Consider the following 6,286-nt stretch of genomic DNA (forward strand, 5'->3'; position numbering starts at 1 on the left):
GTTGTTCTCGTGTTACTCTCCTCCCTAGTCGCTGTACGGGGAAGAAGGTAAAACGTTTCTAGGGTTTTATTCTTGTCCCCAGGCTATGTGCGGTGAGAGATTGTAAACGTACTGTAGTTTATTTGAACTAGTGTTTAGTCTCTTTCCCAGCCACTGAATTTTTTATCTTTATATATGTTTTCTGTTTTTTGCTAGTACAGTAGGTCCTCGGGTTACGACGGTCCCGACTTACGCGGTTTCGCCGTTACGAACGCGCCCCATAAAAATATAAAAATAATATTAAGCGTCGTTCCGTCTTACACCGTTAGCGTCGTAAGCGACGTAAACAATTGCGAACTAGTTTCTAGCGCGCGGTGGATGAATACGCTTTGCGGTGGTTGTGGGCGAGGAAGACGGCGTCGCTCAGTTCCACTCATACGCCATTTTTGGTTGTGATTGCCTGTTCTTTCTCTCACGTGTTTGATCGTTTTTTTGAACTTTTTGCCCTTCATTATGGCTCCAAAGCGCAAGGCAGATTCTTCTGATGGTAGTGCATCGAAGAAAAGGAAGGCCATCACCATGGAAGTGAAATTAGACATTATTAAGCGGTCTAAAAACGGTGAAACGCCAACGAACATTGGCCGATCGCTTGGCCTTAGCCGTTCAACCGTGGCTACTATCCTTAAAGATAAGGAGCGCATTGTTGAACACGTAAAAGGATCTGCTCCAATGAAAGCAACAGTGATAACGAAACAGCGTAGTGGTTTAATTATCGAAATGGAAAGGTTATTAGTGCTTTGGTTGGAAGATCAAAATCAACGGCGTATTCCAGTGAGCTTAATGGTTATTCAAGAGAAGGCTAAAAGGTTGTTTGAAGCGTTGATATTTACTTTAATTCATGTGGTAAGGAATTGTTTTCTTTTTTTTTATTGATATTTACTTTAATTCATGTGGTAAGGAATTGTTTTCTTTTTTTATTGATATTTACTTTAATTCATGTGGTAAGGAATTGTTTTCTTTTTTTTTTATTGATATTTACTTTAATTCATGTGGTAAGGAATTGTTTTCTTTTTTTATTGATATTTACTTTAATTCATGTGGTAAGGAATTGTTTTCTTTTTTTTTATTGATATTTACTTTAATTCATGTGGTAAGGAATTGTTTTCTTTTTTTTATTGATATTTACTTTAATTCATGTGGTAAGGAATTGTTTTCTTTTTTTATTGATATTTACTTTAATTCTTGTGGTAAGGAATTGTTTTCTCTTTTTCTAATATTGTTTTTATGTCATTTGATACATTTTATTATAGTACAGTATACAGTAATACTTTACAGTACAGTACAGTACGTATATTTATGGTGTTCCGACTTACACGGAAATTCGGGTTACACCGCGTCTTAAGAACGGATCAGCGTCGTAACCCGAGGACCCCCTGTATTAATGAGCTGCATTATACGACTGATTTCGCAATTACTACCTTTTAATGAAGGATAGAATTGCGTGTTTCAGGTAGAAATCTGTAAAAGTTTCGATTTCAGTGAAATAAGTGCAAAACAGAAAATCAAAGTGATAAAGTGATATGCGCAAAGTGTTACAGTGTTGCATCCGAGGGTTCGTCTGTTCGTGCCTGTCGTTCACCTAGTCCGGGACCTCTTGCAAGCTCCCAAGCCCAGGGGAGAAGTAATGTCGAACGACTTATGGGTTCGTCAGGCCTTGATCAAGGAACAGACGTTTCCCTCCGTGGTTTCGGGCGTATCTACCCAAGATCGCCCCACCCACACAAAGACGAGAGAGCCCATTTATTTCTCGTCTGCGGAAGAGGTTTCTCGTAAGAAACCATGGACCAAGGTTTCGCAGCTTATTAAGCGCAAGTCGGTCCCTTCCGCGCAAGTCCAACGGCCCAGTTGTAGCCACTGGGTCAGTTCGGACTCGCTGCAGTCTTCCGACGACTGCTCACCTCCTAAGAGAGGCAAAGCGGTACCGCATCAGGCAGTCACACCGTCTGTTGCCGCACCTGCTCCTGTAGACCCTAAGTGGTCTTTGCTGCAGACCATGAAGTCTCAGTTAACGTCATTGATGCGGGACTTTCGTGCGGAGAAGGTTGACACTGCACCAACCTCTAGCCTACAACCAACACGGTTGTGCGTCCTGTGGACGCTGAGGCGACCTTCTGCCGCACTCCAGCTGAGAGAGTCCCGCCACCCATGCGTTCCAGTGTACCCTGCCAGCCGCATGTTGACGTTCAGTAACGCACGGAACCTTCCGTTGACGTTCGCGAGGTACAACAACAGTCTAAGTTGATTTGTTTTGACGCTGTGCGTCAACCTCCGCATTCTAGAGTTGTTTTGACTGCTCAGTATAGACAGTCAAAGCAGTCTCGAGTGAACACTGTATGTCCTCACGCACCTGTTGTGGTTGACAGTTCAGTTGTTGACAGTTCACAGACTGTCAAGCAGTTACATGACGTTGCCTTCTGGTCTGCTACTAATGCACCAGTGAGAGACTCACTGAAATAACCTAGCTTTTATCGGACAAGGTTCCTGTAGATGAGAAAGTGCTGTTCTCCCTCCTACTGATATTCCCTTGAGAACTCTGTCATTTGGAGAGGAGCTTTAAGCTGCTTAGCCTCCTATGGACTTTAATTAAATCATGATTATTTTTTAAGGATCTTCGTCCGGATCTTGTAACTGCTGCTCCTCATTCGCCTAAACGTCAGAACTTACACTAGGCCTAGCTACTTCGAAGCCATTGTTTTTAAGCTAGTGCTCTCTCGCTCTCCTAGAGAGCGTTACGTTTGCTAGGCGACTGGTTTTTGCACCAGGAGGAGTTTTAGGGATACAGCCTTTGATTTCCCTTCTTTTAAACTGGCTTATAGAGCGAGAGTCTGATAGGACACGAGAGAAGTTCTCGGCTTGGGAGTTCATGCCTCTGCCCAGATAGACTTCTCATTTCTGGTAGACTCGCCCTGGCCCCTAGCCAGGAGACGCTCCAAGTTGTTTACAGGACAACTTCTCAGCTTTTGTCAAGCCTTTGAAGTTTTGCTGTACTATTATGTCACACATAACTAGGCTTTCAGGGATGGTAAACGGTTCCGCCTCAGTCGCTAACCCCGTCTGTTGCCACACCTGCTCCCGTAGACCCTAAATGGGCTTTGCTGCAAGCCATGCAGTCCAAGCTTGCGTCCTTGATAGAGGACTTAAATGCGGAGAAGAACCTTCTGGCCAACAACCTTCCAACCGGTCGGTTGTGCGCCATGTTGACGCTGAGGTAACCTACTCGCGTCTGCCAGTTGAGGTGGTTCCTCCTTCTGGCCAACAACCTTCCAACCGGTCGGTTGTGCGCCCTGTTGACTCTGAGGTAACCTACTCGCGTCTGCCAGTTGAGGTGATTCCTCCACCGATGCGACCCAGTGTGGGTTGCCAGTCGCACGTTGACGTTAAGCGACGCTCGGAGGTGGTTTTTGACGTTCAGGACGTTCAACAACCAGCAGAGGTGACTTGTTGTGACGCAGTGCGTCAACCTCAGCAACCCGGTAGGGTGTTGACTGCACAACCCAGACAGTCTAGACAGTTTCGGGTTGACGCTGTACTTCCTCGCGCACCCATGGTTGTTGACAGTTCACAGACTGTGCAGCAGTGCCATGATATTGCGTCCGGCTCCGTCACGCATCCACCAGTGCGACCGGATTCAGCGAGTCAGACGTTGCCCACTCCGTTGCCGTTTCCTCATCAGTTTCGGATGAGGAACCCTCTGATGAGGACGTTGCTGAACAAGACGATCAGCCCCCAGCCCTGCTATCCATCCAGAAGATGCTGAAGAAGAAACGCTGCCCTGTCAGGCTGTGGATGAGTCTGGTAGGGACACTGTCATCCGTGGATCAATTTGTGTCACTAGGAAGACTACACCTCCGTCCTCTTCTATACCATCTAGCTTTTCACTGGAAAAAGGACAAGACGCTAGAAGCGGTCTCGATCCCGGTTTCCGGAAAGATAAAGTCTTGTCTGACTTGGTGAAAGGACTATATCAACCTTAGAGAGGGTCTTCCCCTGACTGTTCAGACTCCCAACCACGTTCTCTTCTCGGACGCATCGGACGTAGGCTGGGGTGCGACATTAGACGGTAGGGAATGCTCGGGATTATGGAACTCTAGTCAAAGGACAATGCATTTCAACTGCAAGGAGCTACTGGCAGTACGTCTGACCTGGAAAAGCTTCAGGTCTCTCCTTCAAGGCAAAGTGGTGGAGGTGAACTCGGACAACACCACGGCTTTGGCGTACATCTCCAAGCAAGGAGGGACCTACTCTCTGACATTGTACGAGATCGCAAGGGACCTCCTCACCTGGTCAAAAGGTCTAGACAGATCACTAGTAACGAGGTTCATCCAAGGCAACTTGAATGTCATGGCAGATTGTCTCAGTCGGAAGGTACAAATAATTCCAACAGAATGGACCCTCCACAAGGATGTATGCAAGAGACTTTAGGCCACCTGGGGCCAGCCAACCAAAGATCTCTTCGCAACCTCGATGACCAAGAGGCTCCCAATATTTTGCTCACCAATCCCGGACCCAGCAGCAGTTCATATAGATGCCTTTCTACTAGATTGGTCACATCTAGATCTATATGCATTCCCTCCGTTCAAGATTGTCAACAAGGTACTGCAGAAGTTCGCCTCTCACGAAGGGACAAGGTTGACGCTAGTTGCTTCCCTCTGGCCCGCGAGAGAATGGTTCACCGAGGTACTTCGATGGCTAGTAGACGTTCCCAGAATACTTCCCCTAAGGGTGGACCTTCTACGTCAGCCACGCGTAAAGAAGGTACACCAAGGCCTCCACGCTCTTCGTCTGATTGCCTTCAGACTATCGAAAGACTCTCGAGAGCTAGAGGCTTTTCGAAGGAGGCAGCCAGAGCGATTGCTAGAGCAAGGAGAACATCCACCCTTAGAGTCTACCAATCGAAGTGGAAAATCTTCCGAAACTGGTGCAAGTCAGTATCCGTATCCTCGACCAGTACCTCTGTAACTCAAATAGCTGACTTTCTCTTATATCTGAGGAAAGAACGATCTCTTTCAGCTCCCACTATCAATGGTTACAGAAGCATGTTGGCATCAGTCTTCCGTCACAGAGGCTTAGATCTTTCCAACAATAAAGATCTACAGGACCTCCTTAAGTCTTTTGAGACCACGAAGGAGCGTCGTTTGGTTACACCTGGTTGGAATTTAGACGTGGTACTAAGATTCCTTATGTCAGACCAGGTTCGAATCGCTACAATCAGCCTCCCTGAAAGATCTCACCTTAAAGACTCTTTTCCTGGTATGCTTAGCCACAGCTAAAGAGTCAGTGAGATTCATGCCTTCAGCAAGAACATCGGATTCTCATCCGAAACGGCTACATGTTCTACAACTTGGTTTTCTTGCCAAACACGAGCTGCCTTCTCCGGCCTTGACCAATATCGTTCGATATTCCAACTTATCGTATGGTTGGAAATGAACTAGAAAGAGTTTTATGTCCTGTAAGAGCTCTTAAGTTCTATTTAAAAACCTTTACGAGGCCCGTCTGAAGCTTTATGGTGTTCAGTTAAGAATCCATCTTTGCCTATGTCAAAGAATGCTTTATCCTATTTTATCAGACTGTTAATACGAGAAGCTCATTCCCATCTGAATGAGGAAGACCAAGCTTTGCTGAGGTAAGGACACACGAAGTTAGAGCTGTCGCAACTTCCGTGGCCTTTAAACAAAATAGATCTCTGCAAAGTATAATCGACGCAACCTATTGGAAAAGCAAATCAGTGTTCGCGTCTTTTTATCTTAAGAATGTCCAGTCTCTTTACGAGAACTGCTACACTCTGGGACCATTCGTAGCAACGAGTGCAGTAGTGGGTGAGGGCTCAACCACTACAATTCCCTAATTCCATAACCTTTTTAATCTTTCTCTTGAAATGTTTTATTATTGTTTTTGGTTGTCCGGAAGGCTAAGAAGCCTTTCGCATCCTACTTGATTTGGCGGGTGGTCAAAGTCATTTCTTGAGAAGCGCCTAGATTAGAGGTTTTGATGAGGTCCTGTTGTATGGGTTGCAAACCCTTGATACTTCAGATCCTAGGGGTCGCTCAGCGTCCTAAGAGGATCGCGAGGCTCCGTAAGGAAGACGTACTTAAAAAGGCAGAGTAATTGTTCAAGTCGACTTCCTTACCAGGTACTTATTTATTTTATGTTTGTTATTTGAATAACTGCTAAAATGAAATACAAATACTTAGCTCATAATAATGTAAACATGTAATGCTGGTCTCTACCCACCCCCCTGGGTGTGAAT

At 45.7% G+C, this 6,286-nt stretch overlaps 1 protein-coding gene across 1 annotated transcript in view; it reads right to left on the minus strand.

The window, feature by feature from the left end:
* LOC137652463 (DET1 homolog) overlaps nucleotides 1-6,286 on the minus strand; it is a 110,284-nt gene that overhangs the window by 68,574 nt on the left and 35,424 nt on the right. The gene's annotated exons all lie outside the window — the stretch shown is intronic.

Source organism: Palaemon carinicauda, chromosome 13 (genome assembly GCF_036898095.1).
Source record: "Palaemon carinicauda isolate YSFRI2023 chromosome 13, ASM3689809v2, whole genome shotgun sequence".
NCBI lineage: Eukaryota > Metazoa > Arthropoda > Malacostraca > Decapoda > Palaemonidae > Palaemon > Palaemon carinicauda.